We start from the raw sequence: 23,047 nt of genomic DNA, 5'->3' as shown, positions 1-23,047 counted from the left end.
CCCCTTTCCCTTGTGTTTTGTGTTTTTCTTTATATTGTATGTCTGCAGGTAGAGACAGTTTTGTTTTTGACTGTACGTAAGCCACTCTGGGAGCCTTTTTGGCTAAAAATTGGGGTAAAGATGTTTTAAATAAACACAGTTGAACCTTGGATCTCAAACGCATTGGATCCTGAACAAATTGGCTCCCGAACGATTGAAACATGGAAGTGAGTGTTCCGTTTTCAAATGATTTACGGAAGCTGAACATCTGGTGCCGGCTTCCACGGTTTCCGATTGGCTACAAGACGCTCCTGCAGCCAATTGGAAGCTGCACCTTGGTTTTTGAATGGTTTTGGGAGTCGAACAGACTCCTGGAATGCATTCTGCTTGAGAACCAAGATATGATTGTAAGAGTAAACAATCATTCTGAAGCAGCATCTTTTAAGTTTTCTAGCCCATGTTCTTTTAGAACACAGAGGTTATAGGGTGAATGAAAATAATGAATGAAAGTAATAGATGAACTTGCGTTGTTTTCTGGTGCCCTGATGGTGGCATCCCCCTTATACTAACCACTGGTGCAGATGGAGCTACCAGCACCAACCCTTGTTCTGTCCTCTCCTGAGGAGCTGTCCACACACTTAGCCATTGAAGGGATCTTCTCTTGGGTCACCAGTGTGAATTTCTGCACATCTTGGAATGCCACCTCCAGGAGCTCTGGGCTGACCCCAAACACCACATGCTGACAGAGCTCATCCTTTCCCAAGCAGCTGTCCACAGCTCCTTGAGGCCTTGACTGGTCAGGCACTTGGTCTATCCTGGCTTTGTGCCTTTTGGAGCAGCTCTGTGGCTGCTCAGTCCCTGTGCAGTGCCCTTGGAGCAGCTCCACTAACTTTCCACTCTTTATTATGCTGTGTCCTTTGGCTGAATTGCAGTGTTGAGGAGGGACATTTTATTACATACATAGTGCTAATACTTGAAATTCTCATAAATTTTCTGAAGTTGTAGCACACAGTGTTTGGATAATGTTAACAACAACAACAACAAACAAACAAAAACAATATTTATACTCCACCCATCCAACTGGGTTTCCTCAGCCACTCTGGGTGGCTTACAGCATATCTAAAGACATAATAAAAACATCAAGCATTAAAAACCTCCCGATACAGGGCTGCCCAGATGTCTTCTAAAAGTGGTGTAATGTTGCTTTCTCCTCCCCATTTGGGCTGCTGTGCAGAATAGAGAGGCCAGCCTAGTACATGCATATGGTATGTCTATCCCTGTTAATGACAGTCCCCACTACACTTTGCTACAGCTTGCCCTTTAAATGGTGCTAAAAGAGTGTCTACTGTGAGCCACATAAAGGCATATTTTACCCTGGCTGCAAACTGTTTGTGACAGTTATCATGAGGGGTGAGATAAAAAACAGATGAACCTGGCTCTCCCTAAATGCCTGATTGGGCTAGAATAGCCCTCTCAGGGGAAATGACTCTGCTATGACTCCTGTGCTCACATGCTTAGCTTTGGCACTTAGCTGGCATATCCAAATGAATAATAAAACTGTTGATTTGGGATGCTCTGAGAATACAGCAACAAGGGAACTTGGAAAGAATTGTGTGTGGAATCCCTCTAGGTGGAGTGGGTGTGCTTATGAGTTGCTGTGCTTTGCTCCGACGCATCCCTCCTCCCCCTCTCTTTTCACCAGCTCACTAGTTAACTGGAAAAGACATTTCTAATTTGAAAAAGGCAGCTTGTAGTATGTGTGGCGCCACTTTTAAGAGGCTTTTGAGAATTCTCTTCATTGCTGATATGAGGTTACTGCTTTCTGTTATTCAAATAAATTAAGGACACATTTTGCACATCAGCAGATGAAGCATGATGTTTAAGATCTTCTTCTTCTTCTAGACAAAATTTGCAGGTATGACTCATTGCTGGGATTCAGTGTAGTCTTGGAGGCCTGAACCCAATCTAAATAGGTACATATATGACAGAAATGTGGGTCTGTCCCAGCCCTGCACCTCAGTATGGAGCTACAGTCCATCTCTGTCAGCAAACACCTGCCACCTTGATGTTCTGGATCCCCTCCCTGCTCTTCCTTTTTATCTGGTCCCAAAAGCTTGTAGTCACCCTCTCATATCTCCAGTTCAAATCTACGACAGCTGAACTGGTCCCATTCCACTGCTGAACTTCAGCTTATCGGTCTCTGGATTTCCCCTTGGGCGAATGCAGCAAATTCAGGTCTTTGCCTTACAAGCCAGTGGCCATTTCACTTGGGTAAGCTGATGTAAATGAGAAGGCTATTGGGCTTTGCTCCAAGTGACTTTGGCCTGTAAAGCGGCAACAGTAAAGCTGTCGAGAATAGGCTGGTGGCAATCTGGAAATTCCGATACAGCTGACAACTGCAGCTGAGGATGACTTGTAAAGCCTTCGATTTTCTGAGGAGGCTTTGAAGAGAGACAAATGCTTTGTGGCAGACCAGAATGCTGTAATGTCATGGGATTTCCATCCTCAGGCAGTGGCTTTGTGGGGATTAGACCACTGCTTGGGAACTGCCTGCCTTTCCACTCCCTTCAGCCTGTATTTTTTCCATCTCTGGATTCAAGTTCCCCAGAGAGGCGCCATTTTGGTGCCTATGCTGCTAATCAGGGATTGAGGTATGTGCTTGGGGGCGGGGAGAGTGAAGGAAGTCACTGTTATATCAAAAGTGCCTTTGCAGCTAGTGCCGGTTGCTTAGGGAGCCATGGAAACATCTGCTGTATAAACCTTAGCTGGAGCCATGGAAATCAGTGTTGGAAAAGACTCATTTGGGTCCAACTCCTTGCTGGTGTGTATTTGCATTAATTAGAATCTGCTTTCCACTGAATGTTTTGGAGAAGTATTGGAGCAATTAACAGGAAGAGCCCCCAACCACACTTGTTCCTTCAGGGACACAAAGCTGCAATGACTGACCTACTCCCATAATTTTTCAAGTCAGTTTTGAGGCTCCTATTTCAGGCTCTTAAGCATAAGTTCAAAACCAATGCGGTTCTGAGCAGGGCTTGAAGAAAGAAGGGCAGAGTGGGCATTTAGGAGGGAAAACTAGGAAGGGGGGACTTTTAGGCTTGTTTCTTAAAACTGTGATTTGTAAGATATTTTTTTAAAGGGTGCCAGACACCTCTGAGATTTAATGATAAAGCAATTTTATAAATAAAGGATAGGTAGTGCACCAAGTGGTAAAGAGGGGGTTGTAAAAGTAACAGAAAGAAGCATAAATTTACCTCCATTCTGTATGAATGTCTGACCCTTTAAAATGTGCCCATGGTGCTATTAATATAATAGACTACAGAGCTGCAATGTGGGGAGAGAAGGCAGGCATATCAGTGGTTCTGGAACAACTGAGTGTGGAGTTCACAGTCTACCTGCAGACAATCCTCATTTTTAAAATATCCAAGATGTGCTGGATTACTGTGTGAATCCTTGAGAAATTGCAACTCCTCATCTATTGTGAATATGCTAATACCACCAATTCTGGAAGTAGAATCATAGAATCATAGAGTTGGAAGAGACCACAAGGGCCATCGAGTCCAACCCCCTGCCAAGCAGGAAACACCATCAGAGCACTCCTGACATATGGTTGTCAAGCCTCTGCTTAAAGACCTCCAAAGAAGGAGACTCCACCACACTCCTTGGCAGCAAATTCCACTGTCGAACAGCTCTTACTGTCAGGAAGTTCTTCCTAATGTTTAGGTGGAATTTTCTTTCTTGTAGTTTGGAACCGTTGCTCCGTGTCCGCTTCTCTGGAGCAGCAGAAAACAACCTTTCTCCCTCCTCTATGTGACATCCTTTTATATATTTGAACATGGCTATCATATCACCCCTTGACCTCCTCTTCTCCAGGCTAAACATGCCCAGCTCCCTTAGCCGTTCCTCATAAGGCATCGTTTCCAGGTCTTTGACCATTTTGGTTGCCCTCCTCTGGACACGTTCCAGTTTGTCAGTGTCCTTCTTGAACTGTGGTGCCCAGAACTGGACACAGTACTCCAGGTGAGGTCTGACCAGAGCGGAATACAGTGGCACTATTACTTCCCTTGATGTAGATGCTATACTCCTATTGATGCAGCCCAGAATTGCATTGGCTTTTTTAGCTGCCGCGTCACACTGTTGGCTCATGTCCAGTTTGTGGTCAACCAAGACTCCTAGATCCTTTTCACATGTACTGCTCTCAAGCCAGGTGTCACCCATCTTGTATATGTGCCTCTCATTTTTTTTGCCCAAGTGCAATAATTTACATTTCTCCCTGTTAAAATTAATCTCACATCGCTTTCCCTTTCTTATTTGGATGGTTAAATCATGCATTGTAAGTCTGAATGCTAACATTTTGATAAATAAAAATGAGTCTTATTGATATTCTTCACTTAACAGACAATTCTGTTTTCCTGGCCTAATGTAGATCTAGAGTAGAGGCTAAGGGTCCTCAAATCATGTGAAAAGAAAAGTGTCAGATTTTTTTATTTCTTTCTGCTCCATCGGGGCTCAGTACAGGCCACATGATCTCCTGCAATGATTTTGCAAAGTTTTTTGCAGATAAGGTCACTCAGATTCGGGAAGAGGTAGACTCCACCTTGGGAGCAGGGCCGGGGTGGGAGAGTGACAGGACTTTACTAGAGTCCTGTCTAGTAAAGTTGCGTGGGATCAATTCCAATCTGTTACCTCTAAGGATGTGGACAGGCTGCTTGGACGAGTGAAACCAACCACCTGTCTCCTTGATCCTTGCCCATCCTGGCTTATAAAAGCTAGCAGGGAAGGGCTGGGCGATGGGTTCCGCGGGGTGGTGAATGCTTCTCTCTGTGAGGGAGCCTTCCTAGACCCGCTGAAAGAGGCGGTTATCAAACTGCTTCTTAAAAAACCATCTTTAGATGCGGCCAATATGGCCAACTATTGCCCAGTCTCAAATCTTCCATTCTTGGGCAAGGTGATTGAACGAGTGGTTGCTGAACAACTTTAGGCATGCCTGAAAGAAGTGGACCATTTGGATCCCTTCCAGTCGGGATTCAAGCCTTATCATGGGACTGAAACTGCCTTAGTCACACTGGTTGATCTTTGGAGGGCCAGGGACAAAGGTGAGAGCTGTTTCCTAGTTCTGCTGGATCTCTCAGTGGCTTTTTATACCATCGACCATAACATCCTTCTGGACCGTCTAGAGGGGCTGGGAGCTGGGGGCACTGTTATCTCCCACTGGCTGGATGAGGTTCAGCAGAAGTTGTCTATGCTGAACCAACTGCATCAGTCTATGGACAACATAACAACTGGCAGCTGGGCAGGTTGAACAACATTTCTGTGCGCGATGCCTGCACCACACTAGTTCTGTAAAGTTGCAAACTAATCTTTAATCCAACACCTGCTCCCCCACTCATGGCTTCACTGACTTCACTGCACCTGTCTCCACATATACATTTGGTACAGTGGTACCTCAGGTTACATATGCTTCAGGTTACATACACTTCAGGTTACAGATTCTGCTAACCCAGAAATAGTGCTTCAGGTTAAGAACTTTGCTTCAGGATGCGAACAGAAATTGTGCTCCGGCGGCACGGCAGCAGCGGGAGGCCCCATTAGCTAAAGGGGTGCTTCAGGTTAAGAACAGTTTCAGGTTAAGAACGGACCTCTGGAACGAATTAAGTACTTAACCCGAGGCACCACTGTATAAGGATGTTACAGGGATCTTTGTTTTTTCCTGTGATACGTCACAGATACTGTTTTCAAATTAGTTACAAAGGACTGTACTACATGAATTCACTTTGTAAAACTCCCCATGAACTTTACCAAACATTCACAGCACACAAGATAAACACTATTAATACTGTATTTCTGTTGCTTTCTATTTTACTCCATCTGAAGAGCTGTAGCACTGAAAATATGACAAATATTTTCAGAAGTGTTATAAATAGGACTGACGTCCGGTGCTTGCTTGAAAATAAATGTCTGAGCCTTCATTGGGATCCTGCGGCTGTCTTTTAAAAGCCAGTCCATGTTGTTCCAGGTAAAAGTGCATCATGTCTCCCAACAAGAAATTTCACAGAGATGTTTTTCTTATACAATAGTGATAATTCTGTTTCAGAAATGTCAGCTGTTGCTCGCATTTTTGTGGCCCCCATGAAGCTTCCATAGCCCTCATCAATCACCACAAAGTACTGCCATTTGGGGACTGCTTCCAACTCCCAACACTAGCAGTGGTACCTCCAACAGCCCCATCACCCTCTTTACCTTCCTTTTAAAGATGGAAGCCAGGGGACATTTAACCTTTTTTAAAAAAACACAAAAAACCCCTCAAGTATCTTAAGTACATTGTCCTATGAAATTGCCAGGAATTATCTCTCTTCACATAGTAGGAGCTAGTGATGTTATTTCTGATGGATAAAGACCCATCTCACAAACAGTTGAAGACAATGACTCAGGAGGTAATGTATCTGTGTGTATTTGCAAATGTATTGGTTGCTTTTCTGTGTAAACATAACATACTCAAAGAAATATTGCATGGAAAAATCGATAGTGGAAAAACACTATTGTTCATTTATTTTATTGAAATGTGTATATCTCCCTTCAGCAGAGGTTAAAGACAGGGTGATATCCAGTACTAATCATACACAGAGGTAGACCCACTGAAGTTAGTGTACTAGTCAGTGGAATTATGCTATGACTTAGGGTGATATCCAACTATCAATAAAAACATGGACATTTGCCAGAAAAGAAAGAGATTATTTATTTATTAGATTTCTTACCTACTCTTTACTATAAGATCCCAGGATGCATTGTAACGATAAAATGTACAGTTATAAAAACAAAACAGTTACAATAATAAAACGAGAAAGTGCAAAAACAAATAAAAAGTTGCTTATATAAAAACAATGCAAGCATTTGAAAAATAGTTCCATCTATAATATCACTTAAAATTTATTTCAATACAGATACAGACCTTTGAATTTTTAAGGCATTTTCAGTTATGTTGAGCCTCCTGTCCCTTCCCTGATGCAAGGGAAATGCAGAATGCAAGGGTTTTTTGTAGTTCCATATGCTGGATCTTTCATCTTTTCCTGCACTTCACAGTGTTGCTCCTTTTGGGGTTTTCCCTCCTCCATGTATGACCTTAAAGCTACTTTCCCCCTGTTTGATCTGTGCTGCAGCTTACCATCTTTAGAATCTAATTAAAATGTTACTGTATATGTTAAACTTCAGATGATAAAATGTTCCTGGGTATATGTTAAAATGTTCCTGGGTATATGTTAAAATGTTCCTGGGTATATGTTAAAATGTTCCCGGGTCAACTGTCTTGCTACAATTATATAAATTATATGATTTATTCTAGCTTCTGTTCCACCCAAGTGCTGTAGCTCAGGGGCATATAATAAAATGCAATTAAAATTATACCAGCTATAAATGGTACATATTTAAATATGGATTAAAATGTCACTATGTCTGCTTAACCTTGGCTGTAAAACTGCAAGTTCAAACAAGGAAGTTTTATGGCGCTTCCAGAAAATACTAAGTGTTGGAAAAGATTCTAAATGATGGAAGCTATGGAGTGGTCACTGAGAGTGCCCCTCTGTGTGTACACTGTTAGTAATTGGTGCATGGCTGTTCATTCAAGATGGCATGCTTCAGATCTCATAACATTGGTATGGCACATATGGGGAGAAGTTTGGATCACCATGCATGGAGAGTGCAAAGTATTTAGAACTTTTAAGGTTCAAGACCACTGAACACTAGTGCAGAGATTGTGGCTGCAGTTATTGATCTTTGAAAGACCAGGCAGAATCACAGATAAATTGAGAACATAGACTCTATTTGTTTGTCCAAGTCCCACTGGGTCATATTCAATACTAAACTTGAAACTGCAGCAGGGAGCACTATTCTTATTAACTTTGCCACCATAGGGAGGCTTCTCTTAAAGGTCTTAGAGCAGAAAAATAAAATATTTGTGAATTGGGGAAAATTCTATTACAAGGTTTCTCTCCTTTTAGTTGATGGCAGATAAGCATTTATACTAACTATGCCAGTGAGTTAGTTCTGTTACCTCATACACCTTTGGGGGCATTAGGTGGGGCTGGGCATATACTTTTAAGGTACATTAGAAGTATATGGGGTATTGTTTTTGTTTGTTATTATGGTATGTATTTTGGAGTTTTTATATTGTAAGCCATCCTGTGATCTTTGGATGAAGGGCAGTATACAAATTTAATAAATCATCACCATCGTCATCTGGGCTTTTCACTGGAGCTCAGTTCCAGCACTTCTCAGATGGGCACCATTGCCATTCTAAGAGAATGAGTGAGTGAGTTAATGGTGACTTCTAGCACCTCTTTTTGTAGAAAATAATAATAATAATAATAATAATAATAATAATAATAATAATAATAATAGAGCCAAAGTAATTAACTCTAAATATTTAGCTTCCTGGTGGTCTGTCTTGATACATGGTTACAGAAATGGATAATTAATGCTCTCTTATATACCAAAAAATCTTTACTTGTGATTTGACTACATAATAATCAACTCAATATGAAGTTATCTAGCAAGCGTTCGTGGGTTCTCCCAAGATTTATTTATCCTAGATAAACTAAATCTCAAAAGCAGGGTGATTGATGTACATACACAATATTACATGGTAGAAGTGCATCATGCCCGATTTTCTTTTATGTTCGGGGGGGGGGGGTTGTTGTAAGATGCACTACAAATTAGGAAGGGATTTTAGCTTTGTACTTATAAACTTTGAAGAGTGAAATTTTAGAATGTACCAGCACACCAATCCTGTATGGAAATAGATTACTTCTTTGTGGCAAAAAGTTGATAAAGAGTTTAGATGACTGAGCTGCTCACTTACCAGGACAGCCTGGAGCCAGGTTATTTGTAGGACTGCCTACAGCTCTACAAACCTGCTGATACATTGAGATTGGCAGCAGAGGCCTTGCTTGTTTGCCTTTCTTTAAGATCAATCAGATCAGTGAGCATAAGAAGTTCTTCTCAGTGCTGGTGCCTAATTCATAAAAAAAGTGTTCTGAGACATGTATGCTTGTTCCCATCTGTGATGGCTTGGCTTTTATAAAAGGGCTTTGGAGGCTCATATTTCAAGTAGCTTTTAATTGACCAAGCTGCTCTCTGTCTGTCTTTTTGTGGGTTTTAAAAACATGAATATGGGCTTGAACTATTTTAAAAATAATTTCAGCTTTAGGTATTGCTGTTGGTCATCTCTTTGGAATTTTTGATACTTGTAATTTTTGGTATTGTAAGTATTGTTTTTATGATTCTTGTATTTTGTTGTATATTTTTTAAGTCACTTTGGGTGGATAAATGGTAGCCTAAAAATACTTAAAAATTCAGCCTTGCATGTGGGCATAGGAAAACTCAATACTGGCCAGGACTGAGGAAGACCAAGTCCTTTGTCATTTGCAGATACTACACTATGCATTGTGTTGTGAAAATCAGAGTAAATTTTCTGAAAATCTGTTGTGCGTTATAAAAGTAATATTAATAAAGTATGAATTATGATTATTTTGCACTCCTTGACAAAAAGAAATACCAAGTCATTGCTTGGTTTTTTGAAATAAATTGGTGACTTCAAATCTTGTTGAAATTTAAAACACGATACAAAGTTTATCCACTGGCTAAACGTTCTACATTCCACGTACCCTAAAAAGCAGTATGGTTAGAGACACATATGCCAAGTGAGTCAACTGATCTTACTGGTGATATATTACTACTACTACTACTACTGTTATTATATTTGTATTACATGTATTATCTGCCCTTCACCATTAGGTTACAGAGGGTGGGGGTGGAGTCAAAATTAATCACAGTTAAAACAGATTACAGTCACAGGGTGGACCCTGAAAACACACACCTCAAGTGTCAAAGGTCAGGATAAAGAGGTGCATTTCCCGTATTTCCTGAAAGCAGTATAGTGTAGAAGCCAGATGCATCTCTGTGGGGGACGAATTCCACCACTTAGGGGCTGCTTTGGAGAATGCCCTCTCTTGGGCCACACCCTCAAAACTACTGAGGGAGGTGGAAACACCAAGAAGACTTGCTTTGTTGATCTGAACACATGGAAGGGTCTGTAGGATAAGGGTGGACTTTCAGATATTTGGGACGTAAGCTGATATCTGAGTAGCAGCTTCTTTCCTTCCTTTCCTGCTGAGCGTTCACATCTGCTTTCTGTGTGAGAGGAAGATGCCTCAGTTGATGAAAGACACCACACCAATAGTGAAATCTGTATTGAACTCACTGTTTTAGTTCAGCCAAGCCTCTGTCCTTGGTTGGTTTATTCACATGCATGAGCAACACAAACAGCCTATGTGCATTCTATTAGTTTCCATTTTGGAGACATCAGTGTTATGTATATACAGTGCTGTAATTGGTTGTTAATGAGCTAAAACCTGGATCTATATCTCTGGCTTTGCAGTCTCTTTGCATGGGTGGTATTTTGGAGTGACAGTCCAATAGAAGATACTCCAAGAATACTTTGCCAGGAACCACTGATTTATGACTGTCTATTGTCCATTTGGCCTGAAGTTTTTTAAAATGAGGAAAAATGTGGTTTGAGATTTGGCTGGGGTCACAGGAAAATAAGCTGCTAGGAATGGAGAGCAGACCGCAGACTGGGCTATCCCTCCTATTACAGGAGGTGACACTTGACTCAGTTTAATCAAAGGGTTTTTTACTCACTCTCCCCACGATAAGCAGCCCACAGGAATACTATTAACATAAGAATTTTGTTCAGTAAATAGCAGTCCACATGATAGCAGTCTGGGGTATTTAGAGATTTAAGTCTGCAAAACTTTCCTTTCATTATATAACTTTATATTTTATATAATCAAATATGTAAGGAGTATATACATAAGGAACACAGCTAAGCTATAGCTCTAGCAGCTTATCTGGTACTTGCCTGTACAACTTCAAGTATCTAAAACAAGATAAAAAGCACAGGAATTATGTATTTTCAAAGGTCACTTATAGCTAGTGGAAAGAAAAACCAATCTTGAATATCCACCTGATTGAGCTTTATTCATACTATATAGTGTCATATAATTTGACTGCAAAATCATGAATGTGTTTATGCAAGGATCCTCAACTTTTTATTGCTCTATATCAGCTGCTGATGTAAGCAACAAACAGGCATGGGCCACTTTGCAGGAAGCTTCCTCTACTAAAGCAGTAAGGCCCAGATGCTTCATAAGACAATAATGGCCCAGGATAATGTAGGGCAAATTTGCTGGTCTTAGATACTTTTGATGGGGAGGATGATGGGGAACAAGGAAATATCTGGGCATGTTAAGCATAAAGTATAAGCAGGCACAATTTGTGACATTGCCTAATAACATTACTGATCATGGGGCACACATATCAGCCTTAGCTTTCAATTTCCCAGCTTTGTGGGGCTTAAGCCATTCTGAGATAGCCCTAACCAGCATTCAATTTTACCATTGAACACACATTTGCCTCTTTGTGGTTCTAGGGCATATAGAGTATATTTATAATTCAGGTTTTCAGTATTAACTTTTTACTTGGTAAGATTAGAAACTTTGCTTTTTTAAAAAAGCTGCCATCTGAAATTATATGGATTGGTTGAGATAAATTGTTCTGTCTGCAGATGTGGAATTTATTACTGTTCCATATGCATAACATATTCTTCTGCTTCATAATGTGTAACAGAGCTACATAATTTGTTTATTCACTAGACTGATAATGTAGAAAATGTATCAGGGAGCTGGGACTCATCACAGCTTCCTGTTTTTGCATGTGGTGGTGGGGAAAGACTTGTAGCCATATCATCTGTTATGGCATTGAAGCAGGTACACTAAATCCTTTAGTGCCTGCGTTTAACGTAATGTGTGAGCACTTCATTGCAGAAGGGAAAATCCTTGAACCATCTTAGTTTGAACTCAAGGAACATTGCAAATCCCAATGATATCATACCCTAATAGAACAGCCCTAAGTAGTAGTTTGCACAGCGGTGGCATATAGCAGCTATTAATGTCTGGCTGATAGGGTGCTGAATCTAATTTGGTGCCTGGAAAGCAGAAAACATAATCTTCTGTTCAGTGTGACAGCTAGCTAACATGCTGCTCTGTACCTCAGTGTGTGCTTCTAGCCAATTTTGATATAGGAACAGGAATGAACTTGCTGCTGCTTTATTGTGGAGAATCATGGGTGAAAACTAACAAACCTGGCAGCAATATTAAGATGAATTGTGATCCTTCTTGGCTGCAGGAAAAACTGACTCTACATAAAGGCAATGAGGAAGGATGGAAAAAAGGCACAAGTTGAAACTAGAGGAGTAAGATCCTGAAATCTGACCAGCTTTAGGCCGGTTGGTGAATTCTTCATATTCCTTTGGATTAGCTAAAAGTGGCAACAGAAAGTCCTGATGAAACAGTTCCTCATAGACTATCTTGTCGTCTGTCCGATCTATCTATCTATCTATCTATCTATCTATCTATCTATCTATCTATCTATCTATCTACATCTATCATCTATCTATCATCTATCTATCTATCTATCTATCTATCTATCTATCTATCTATCTATCTATCTATCTATCTATCTATCATCTATCTATCATCATCTATCTATCTATCATCTATCTATCTATATCTATCTATCTACTATATCTATCTATCTATCTATCTATCTATCTATCTATCTATCTATCTATCTATCATCTATCTATCTATATCTAATTTTCACAGTCTTGCCTGTAATCAAGCCTGTATGATTACTAAGGAGTAAATCATACATGAGAGTAATTAATTAGAAGTGGTATGTTAGAACCGGGAAGTTTGTATAAGGGGTAGTAAGAGTTATGGTGGACCCACTGCTAACCCTCTATTGTTAGCACATGTAAAAGCTAGTTCAGTTGGTATATTTCCTGGGTTGTGTATTGGACATTCTATCTAAATCTACAAGTATTAATGAAGCCATGCAAACTTCTTTGTAAGGTGACTGCGGGGGGGGGGGGGGGTTAACCATTAGGAATTCAATGATCAAAGGAAAAAGGTGTTAGAATGCAAATGAATAGAATCCTCCCTCCCTCTGTAGATGTAGAGGGCTTAATTTACCAGGACTCCACTATTACCAGCAATCTTACCATTGACACTGAGCTGGACAAGTTTATTGATAAGACAGGTATGGAAATGGCTTGCCTTTCCAAAATGATATGGGAGAATGTGATGCTAATGACCAATACCAAGATGAAGGTCTACCAGGGTTGCATGTTGCACACAATATTTTATGGGGGGGCATGGGCAACTTACATGCACCAGGAGTGACACCTCAATGCCTTCCATATGTGCTGTTCCAGGTGCTGTATTGGTCTGTACAGCCATAGCAGGCTCTGTAACACTCCAACAGTTTGACTTTACTCCCAATGGTGCATTTTTCTGTTGTCTCTTGAGATAGATGGATGCCAACTTAGTTTAGGGAAGGAGTACGTAGTGATGTAATCACAAAGCAGAGAGGGACGGTGAGATATGCCTTGCAGAGCAAGAGAGGCTGCAAAGAAAGGATGCTGATGCTGCTACTATGAAGTAAGCTGCCACGTTTTGGGTTGCTGCTGTGAGCCTCTTTATCGAAAGCTTCAGGCTTATGTAAATAAACCATATATCATAAGGACACGAAAGCTGCTGTTGTGCCTAATTTCCCAAAGGAAACACAAACCATGGTTAAGTGCCAATATCCCTGGAATCTCATGCACAGCTCAGCAGAGATTGCCACAGGTGTCCTGTAACAATATTCAAAGAAAGACTTAACAGACCCAAGTGGAAAAAAGAGCAAATAAAAGAACAGTGAGCCACCCTGGATGGATTCTTGAGGAATACCTACTGACAACAGAAAGAGGGAAGAAATTTGGAAATAAACAATAAAAGACGATATAATCCAAAGAAGAAAGAACATGTACCTGAACAATACAAAGAGAACAGATTGATCAGTACTACATGCTGTAATTTTGAGACCATGTGGCTTCTGGGAATTTCTTTAACAGTTGGATTGAGGGAAGTTTTACCTCTGAAACAGATCTTTTATTGAAGATAAGTCATCTTCTTCCTATCCCTTATATTGAGTGTATCCATAGTGGTCACAATACTGTGGAAGATCCAGAAGCAGTGATGATTCCGGGATTAGTTTGTGTAACCAAGATCCCTACACTTGGAGGGTAGAATGAAGGGATTCTGAATCCCTTGGAGTTCTCTTTTCAGTGAGGGTAAGAAAGGGATTGTCCTAATTGTAGGATAATTTGGGCTATGTTCTATTCCAACTCATTTTTTTATTACTTTGAACAATTGCCAGATTTGAAAATCATCATGGTATGTATGATATCATGTTGGATTCTGCCTTTACTGCTAGCTCTAAATAAAGCTTTGCTTATGCGAACTATTTTCCCCTTTCCACTAAGAGAGTCCGACATTTTCTGTTATGTTTGAAATTCATAGACTGGATTCTCTTAGCAGGAGAGTTTGAAATAAGAATGAGAATTTGAGGAACAACTCATTTTAAGTAAAATGCTACAACATTGTTTGATCTCATTTGTGAGATTGATCCCAAACTACTTTCAACTGCCACATTTAATTATGACTTGGGACATCTGTTGGATTTGCTTTGGGGCAGGTCTGATCCAATGGAAGAAGCCAGTGCCTTCATTGCAATTGCAAAAATGAGTGGGATCGGGGAGCTTCCCTTAGTAATTTGGAACTCTTGCAATTCCCCAGTGGTACCCAGCATCATGGAGCCAGAGTAGGGTCGCTTCAAGACTTCTAAACTTGGGGCAAAGAAGCAGCAAACCCAGGGGAATTTCCTGCTGTTCACTATAATGGATTAAATTAAGAACTTGTCATACTGAATCTGCTAGGTGGCGCCCTGGTATAAACCCAGCTCATCTGCTGTTATGCAGTTAGTCACAAAGTGGTTCAATCTCATAGCTAAAATGGACTAAAATAGCCTAGCATCCTGATTTAGGAGCACAGTGGAGCAGTATGATCCCAGAAACCCCAAATATCTTACTGGCTTCAATTTAACTACCAGCCATGGCCCTGGGACCACCACCTCCACTCCAAAATACTATTGAAAAGGTGTATCAAAAAAAGGCATAAATGTCTTACAACACTCCTCCAAACCCATCAATTATCAAGACCATATCCATGTTCTAGCCTCAGAGACCTTTACATGACCTCCACATAGGGCTGTAGAGGGAAGCCAGCTCTATGGGTAAAAAGAAAGTTTTGTGCCTTTATTTTGGCGCTTGGTATATGGTTACTGTTTTTTCTGTCTGCTATCTTGTTCTATTATCCAAGAAAGAGGGGGGACAACTTATGAATGGTTGGAACATGGATAGGGTCTTGAAGATTTGCTTTCTGGAAGCAGACAAAGAATTGGTCTATTGGGAACATTTTTGCTTCAGATACATATTATTTTTTGATCCCATATCCTTCTTTGATTGTACAAAATGACTGACCTACGTATGTGCACATGGAATGTTAGGGGGTTGGGTAATAATATAAAGCGTTATAAAGTTTGCACATATTATCAAAATGAGTTAGACATAGTTTTCTTCCCAGAAACCCATCAAAAAGGGCTTCAAGCCATTTATATATAAAGGAGAGGATACTTGGTGCACTAGCCCAGGATGATCACATTTGGGGGGTAGGGGTGGCCTCATGGCTTAAGATTTAAAATTTGAAGTTGTTGGCATCCATCTGTTTTGAGAGACAATGGAGTGCATCTCCAGAGGTGAAGTCAAACTGCTGCATTAGCAGCACCAAAGTAGCCTCCCTAGGATGTAAGCCCGGCCAATGTGTATAGAGGTCCTGGGTTGCCCAACTGATAAGACCCCCCCCCTTGTACAAGGTAAGAAAATGCTAGATGCAAAAGATAACTGTTTTTAAACCCTTGGCGACACATTGTGTTCAAATAGATGTTGGCTCTTCCTAAGAGGCTGGTCTAACTGCTTGTGCCTCTTCAAATGCCTCCTCAAGTGTGGAGACAGGAGGGGGTTCCAGGGAATGCTGGTGGCATGGTCTCATATTGGGGCTCTGAAGGCTCTAAGAATTTTGGTATCCCTGGAGGCTTTTCCCTCAACTCCTGAACCTTGCTTCCTTCTCCCTTGCTCTTGCTGACCTTCACCTGCCCCCCCCCATCTGTGTCTTCTGACTCTACCAGCAACTGCCTCACAGATACTAGGAACTCTTGATGGGGGAGTGTTTTTCCTCACTGGGGGCACTGAACCCCCACAACTCACTGGTCCCTTCCGCAAGATCCTCCTCCTCATTCCACCACTGCCACACCATCAGCTTCACTCCCTTTCTTGTCCCCTCTCTTATCAACCCCTTCATCCTCCAATTCTTGCCAGTCCCTTACAGACACATCTCTGTGGTCATTATAGGAGGACCTTAGGACTTCAGATGTGTGACTTGCACAGGCAAGAGTAATGCACCAGGGTGAGGCCTATTAATGTGAGAAGCACTGGGGGGCGGGGGGAGAGAAAGATTGTAGGATTGTGTTATGTATCAACCAAGTCCAGCTGCTGTCAAGGAATGGACTAAAGGGGTTTAAGAATGGTGATCTTGACTGGTAGCCTTACAGTTTGTTCTTGTTATGCATTAATATAGTACAACCAATGCAAACCATAGTTTTTACCCACAAGAGTTCTTATTGACTCTGAATCTAAAAGAACAGCTGCCCTTGGCAGAACACGTGTGAGTGGAGTAACTACTCCCGCTTTCCATAGCTGGCACATCTGATTTCTGTCCCTCACTATATCCATATTATCTCAGCAGTTTTCTGCCTGTTTGCTTCATTTGTGAGCACCTGTTGAAGGAGGTAGAGCGAGCTAAACTAGAATTACAATATGAACACATGAAGAATTTTAACCTTTTGATTGGCCAGTTTCCGAGCCAGTCATCATCACATTGGCTGGAATATTTATTTTCATATTGCAAAATTCCATCTTAGTGAAATGTCTTGATCTCCTAAAGAATTTTGAATGGTTGAATGAAGGAGTGGAATCAAAATAAACAACATTGCCAGTGGTTTTACACATGTCATACTCAACCAACCTCAAGTAGGAGGTTGTCTCCAGAAGGGCTGGCCACAAAGTGCAATAGGCATTCCATTCTGAAACTTCTATTAACACGGGGAGGGAGGGGATAAAACAGGGGAAAAAGAAAGCATGTGCATGTTGGAAAAGAAAGCAGGAAGTTGTTTGCTTCTCAGCAGTTTATCCATCTGCTACCCCATTATAGGGCCAAGTCAGCAGTGGTTTTGAATGCCTCCTCTCATATGTTCAGTGAGATTCTAATAATAATATAGTATGGTTTATAATCATGAATGAACCAAACCTGGTTCCACTAGTCCCTGAGAGTTGTTGCTGATTCAGAGTTGGTTACTCCCTATTCTCTGGGTGGGAAAGCTAATACAGGTAGAAGGGAGATGCTGACCCTCAAAGTTGTGAGGAAGTAGCAGCACAGCTTATTCTTTTAGTTCTTAAATTTAATTGGTTGCATTCCTTCCCAAGGTGCACAGAAACACTTAAAAAGAAAACACATAAAATCACACTAAAACGTAGAACGCCTTCCCTCATCAAAAATCTATATAACTAAGAATCATTAACATAGATCAACTCCTAGAGATACCCCATTCTATAGATCAAAATGCCCACGAACTGCTTCAGTTTCATCATAACAATCCAGCATCAGTTGTCAGAAGTTGCTACGGTTGGTTCTTTTACTCCTGTAAAGAAAAGAGGTATAGAGCAGTCACTGGTGTAAACCAGAACATAACAACCCATTCTTCTCATACAATCTTAGATTGCTTACAGTTCCCAGTATCATTTCAGGAAGTTTTCCCTTGTAACCACCTCAAGTGCCATTGAAAAAGCTGGCAAATGCACAGGACTATCCTCAAACGGGCCCTTGAGGTGGCTTGAGTTACACTTGCTAGTAAATGAGAAGGTAAATGTGTCACTTCAAACTGCAGGACAGGGGGAGTCCAGTTTTGAATACTCCTCCATATAAAAACAAACAAATCAAAACACCTCATGCAAATAGAAAAGTCGCATATCAGATATTCTTTCCCAGTTCCTTGCCTGCTGTGCTGTTTTCAGCATGTGGAGCAGAGGTGTAGGTCTGGGGTAGTCAAAGACTTGTTATTGTTTCTGTTTCTGTAACAGGGTTCCTGTATACCCACGTCCTTGATCTTCCCAATCAGCGTGAAAGGAGGGCATTTTAACACTTGAGAAGAAGTCTTCTCACCCTTTCTGCTGACTGGAGCCAATCAGAGTAGAAGGAAGTGTGTCAGACAGTTAGGATTGGCTTTTAGGTTTGCTCTGTTCCATATGCTCCCATGCTAAGCATTTTGGAGCACTGAAAACACAAGGTGCTTCAGTTTCAAGAGAATAATGTTCAATTTCTGTTACATTCAATGCACATAGTGTGCAGCAGTCTGCAACACTGTTTACTTGTCTGCAGGGTGCCTGTAATGGGGTGTTTGTGGATATCGGAGTTAACATGTATCCAAGACACATCTTTTCATGAATGTAGGAAACATCCTAGTTTCCCTCTGAAAGAGCACAACAGGAGTTTCTTAACCCAAATGTCCTACAAAAGGCCCATGGTGGGACTTTACAGAAACATTAAGCCCCTCGCTTGGATCTCAGCCAGGTTTAGCAGCACTACTCTTCACTGGGTCAAAAGACTTTACTTTGGATTTTGTGACAGCAGGTGTCAGGCTAAAATGCACCTGTTCCCACATCCAAGTCCTGTTAACTCTAGTCAAAACAGTGTAGGTTTGAGTTAGGAGACAATGCTTTAGATACCAATTGAAAAATGATCTACTTTTTGACTACTGTCCTCAGTTCTTACATCTATAAACTCTGTAAAGTAGGAGTAAATACGAGCTTCATCACCCACCAGTTACAGTAACATAGTGAGATAAGAATTATGTAGCATTTTGTCTGTTAAGTGTGCAAGTGTGTTTTTACTCATTTATAGCAAATTATGGTCCTGTTGAGAAAAGAGCTGATTTAGGATGTATTCCCATTACCACCCTAGAGCACAGTAAAGCTGTTTCCTTAGCACCACCATGCATTTCACACCTCTTCCCCCCTCAGCTTTTCACATCAGTATGCCTTCAATTTGTTTGTTTATGTAAACACCAGGGGCGTTCACGGAGGAGCTATTTCTACCCTATGCAAAAATGCTCACATCTTGGCTAGAGGTGGATTAGAAATGGCTTAAGGGCTGGTACTTCGACTGCCCGTAAACCAGACTGTGACAGACCTGATCCAGCAGGCTCATCTTATGTTCTCATGAGTAAAGCTTATTGCTTTTCAGTTCTCCAAACAAACAATTCGAACGAGGAGGTAATGGTTCTTCCAAGAAAGGGAGTCCAGGGAGTGTTCTACAATGATATGAGAAGAACTGGTGGAGCAATCAAAACTGAAATGTTTGCCAAAACCAACACACAGACTTGTGTGTTGTTTGTTTTTGTTGAAGCTGGAGAAAGGTACTTGCATCTAATTTTGTCTTGCCTAAGAGGGAAATCCCCCCACAATGTGTATTCTACTGTACAAACACCTACAAATGAATAATACTTACGACCACTCTACCTTCAAACATGAGGCATCCTAGCTCCATTTGAATCAATTTTCTTCGATTTGATAGTCATCACTAAGAGGATCTTGTTGTTTTCAATAATGTTGAGTAATGCTAGGTATTTAGAAACCCAAGCCACACATGTATACTGTAACACCATCAGAAACTAGGAATGCTTTTCTGTTCCTCTTATTGGTTGTCCATAGAAAGTGATTCAGTGTCGTGTTATGAACTTGGGAATGACTTGTACTAGGAATTCTGAGTCTCTCCAAGCATTATAACAAGCAAAATCTTTCTGTTTGAATCGGCTTCCTCTATATACCACAACACAGGCTGGTGCTTTGAAATGTGATTGTCAGGCGGCTAAGCTAAGAATAAAGTTCCCAACAGATTTGCTAGATGTGGTAAACAAGTTCCAGATCCTTTACTCACCTTTTCAATATATGAATGTACACTCCTGTGGTTTCTGAAACCAGTTACTCCCAGGGTGGCCTCATAACGATGATTTTGTAGATGGTTTCTTTGTGAAGGAAAACATGCTTGAAGCACTGCCAGTGTGGCTACACATGACAGAGGAAAGGGAAGGTGATTTTTGTCTAACTTCCCTATACATTTCCTTCATCTGTCAGTGCTCATTTTCAAAGTTAGTTTCATTGTTGCGAAGATGTGCAATTGCAAATACATCAACAGTTACTAGGCAAAATACAGACATGTGCAAGGTAACAACATTTAATGTGGGACTACAAATAAGTTACTGGACTGTTATTTGAGGGCTTGGGGAAACAACCTTGCATATAAAATTAACAGAGCCCAGCACAATATGTTCTGAGCATGTGCCTAGAGAAGATGTGTTAATTGGACCTACTGGGGGCAGCAAGAGGTTACACTGACCTGGTTTATTAGAAGAGTTCAAGCAGCTGTTGCTTCAGCACTGGGAAGGGGGATGGCCCATAAGGCAAACAAAGGATATCTCAATGCATCAGAGAAAATGTAAGGTTTTAAAAGGATAACTAGCTCCTAGAAGTAATTAGGGTGATCACTTGTGTGTTGCCAAAAAATTGGAAATGCATCGAAGTGCAGGATAGATTAAGATGGTCTGTCCCCAAGAGTTTTATGGAATTTGAAATATCCTTGAATGCTGCAGGGAATTTTCCCATTGATGTGATTGAAACTTCCTATACAGAAGCACCAGACAATGAAGGAGGTCAAACAATGGGTATTTCATTTTCCTATATAGATTGTCTCAGGCCCTGAGATTGGTAGACGGGCCTTAGTTGGAGGCATGACACTGTTCAGTAACATGATAGTGCCTTCTTTGTAGTGGTGCCTTGTTTCTATAATTTACAGTATGGATGGCTTTAATGTTATTAAGCTTCTGGTGCCTGCCTAAAGGATATGTATTCTGAAGAATTTAAGTTGCTTTTTACTCTGTTGTTTGACCTTGTGCTATTTACCTATAATGATTTTATATAGGATTTTATTGGTATGGTATGATTTGTTGTGTTTTTATTATGTTTTTAGATATTACGTTGGAAACTCTTCTGTGATTATCATGTACAAATATCATGTACAAATTTGCATATGGATGCATACGAATTTAGAAAAAAAATATCATCACACCATGGTGGGAAAGTCTGTGACCTGCTTCATCTGATGTCCTTGTGCTAACAGTGGAATGAGTAGTATCAAGGTCCATGCTTATGGTTCTTTTTCTTTTAACTGGACCTGGACTAGAGAGCCCTTCAAACAGAGAGGATTCATCTAAAGTACACTACATGACCACCATGGACTTGATCCCAAGGCAAAACACAAATATTAAACACATCGTACAAGGATACCATAGAAACACTGCTCATTGTTCAGCAATAGGGCATACAGTTGTTAATTTATTGCACCAAGTGCAATGTGGAAGACACCCCCCCCCGGGGGGGGGGAAGGTGGTGCTTGTTTTCCTTGATATCATCATTTATTTGTATGCTTCCTTTCCACAATAAGCTGTCCTCAATGCACCTCACAAAATGAAAAAGATGACATAATTCACTAAGTTACAAAATATAATGAAAAAGTTAATAAAAGCATCTCATTAAGAAATATACAGTAAGATAAAACACAAACAAAATTCCAATGAAAGCAAATATAAAGCACCCCAAGAGTAAATATTGCCTCCTGACAAAAGCTCCTAAACACCCCACACTAATAGCCTCTGAGGATTGCTGAGTCCCTTTAGCAGTGCCAGTATCTTCTGTAGCTGGAATCAGTCAGGGCCCCACACTCCCAGACATGGGAATGTGTCAACAAAGCAGGGAGCAGGTTTCCTAATCTAATCCTTGAATATCAGAGTAACTGACCATGATAATAAGAAGGCAGAGAAGAGTTTTGTTGAGATCTTTGGGGATCTTGGATGATTCCAACTTTTGGCCTGAAAATCTTTGTGCAGAGCTGGCATTTTAACTGTCCCACCAAAATTTTATAATAAACCGCAGCAACCCTAAGAATTGCCTTGTCTCAGGCCTAGTCTGGCTGAATTACTGAGTCTGCGATGGCATTAATTGCTGTGACAAAGTCCAGATGAATCTAGTGGAGTTCACTAGGATTACATTGCTTCTGGGGCAGAAATAAGGGAAACAAAAATGTTCAATTTTAGCTTTCTAACCTTCCAAAAATTCAACCATATCAGCAAAATACCATATTTTCCCATGTATTGGACGAGTGTTTTTTTTACTCAAAAATTATGTTAAAAAACTGGGGTCGTCCAATACACTGGATAGTGGCATGGGGGGGGGAGAGAAGCAGTGCGCTGCCAGCCATCTGATTGGCGGGAGCACGGCTTCGTCCGATGCCGCAGCGAGCGGGGGGCGCTCCCTGGGTCGTTTCCCACACGTAGCGGCATCGTGGGAGGTTGTGCTCCTGCCCACTGGATGGCTGGTGGGAGCGCAAATTCCTCTGATGCTTCTGCGTGCAGCGGGCATTCCCTGGATCCTGGAACAATCAAGCGGCTAATGCCGGAAATCGCTCACCCGCCGAACGAAGTGCGAGCCTGTGATTTTAAGCGGCAATTGGCCGCTTGATATTTTTTTGGGGGGGGGTATCCCGAAAATCGTTCACCTGCCAGAATGCAGCACACAACCGCTTGCATCACAGAAACCACCTATCCGCTGCCCGATAGCCACTGCTAATCACAGTCCTGCTTGCTGCGACAAGAGCAGCTGACTATTGGCTGCCACAGCAGCAATCAGGACTTATGGTGGTGACAAACAGGTTTCTGAAATGTGAGCAGTTGTGTGCTGCGTTCTGGCGGGTGAGCGATTTTCGGCATTCCCCCCAAATAACACCCCCCCCACAAAGCTCAATCCCCCATTTTCTAAATTTTGAGGCCTCAAAAATAAGGGTCATTTTATACATGGGGGCGCTTTATAAATGGAAAAGTACAGTATATAATATAAGAATATATTTGA

General features: G+C 41.1%; 2 protein-coding genes across 10 annotated transcripts in view; one reads left to right on the top strand and one right to left on the bottom strand.

Annotated features, from left to right (window-relative positions):
• Nucleotides 1–18,645, bottom strand: part of TEDC2 (tubulin epsilon and delta complex 2) — a 201,713-nt gene extending 183,068 nt beyond the window's left edge. The window contains exon 1 of the mRNA XM_081888022.1: nucleotides 18,631–18,645. The gene's annotated coding sequence lies outside the window, so the exon portion shown is untranslated. The remainder of the gene's footprint in view (nucleotides 1–18,630) is intronic.
• Nucleotides 1–23,047, top strand: part of LOC309356474 (ankyrin repeat and fibronectin type-III domain-containing protein 1-like) — a 329,664-nt gene that overhangs the window by 142,233 nt on the left and 164,384 nt on the right. The window lies entirely within an intron of this gene.

The sequence above is a fragment of the Podarcis melisellensis genome (assembly GCF_964234715.1).
Source record: "Podarcis melisellensis genome assembly, chromosome: 14".
Lineage (NCBI taxonomy): Eukaryota > Metazoa > Chordata > Lepidosauria > Squamata > Lacertidae > Podarcis > Podarcis melisellensis.
This window is presented reverse-complemented; position numbering and strand designations above follow the sequence as displayed.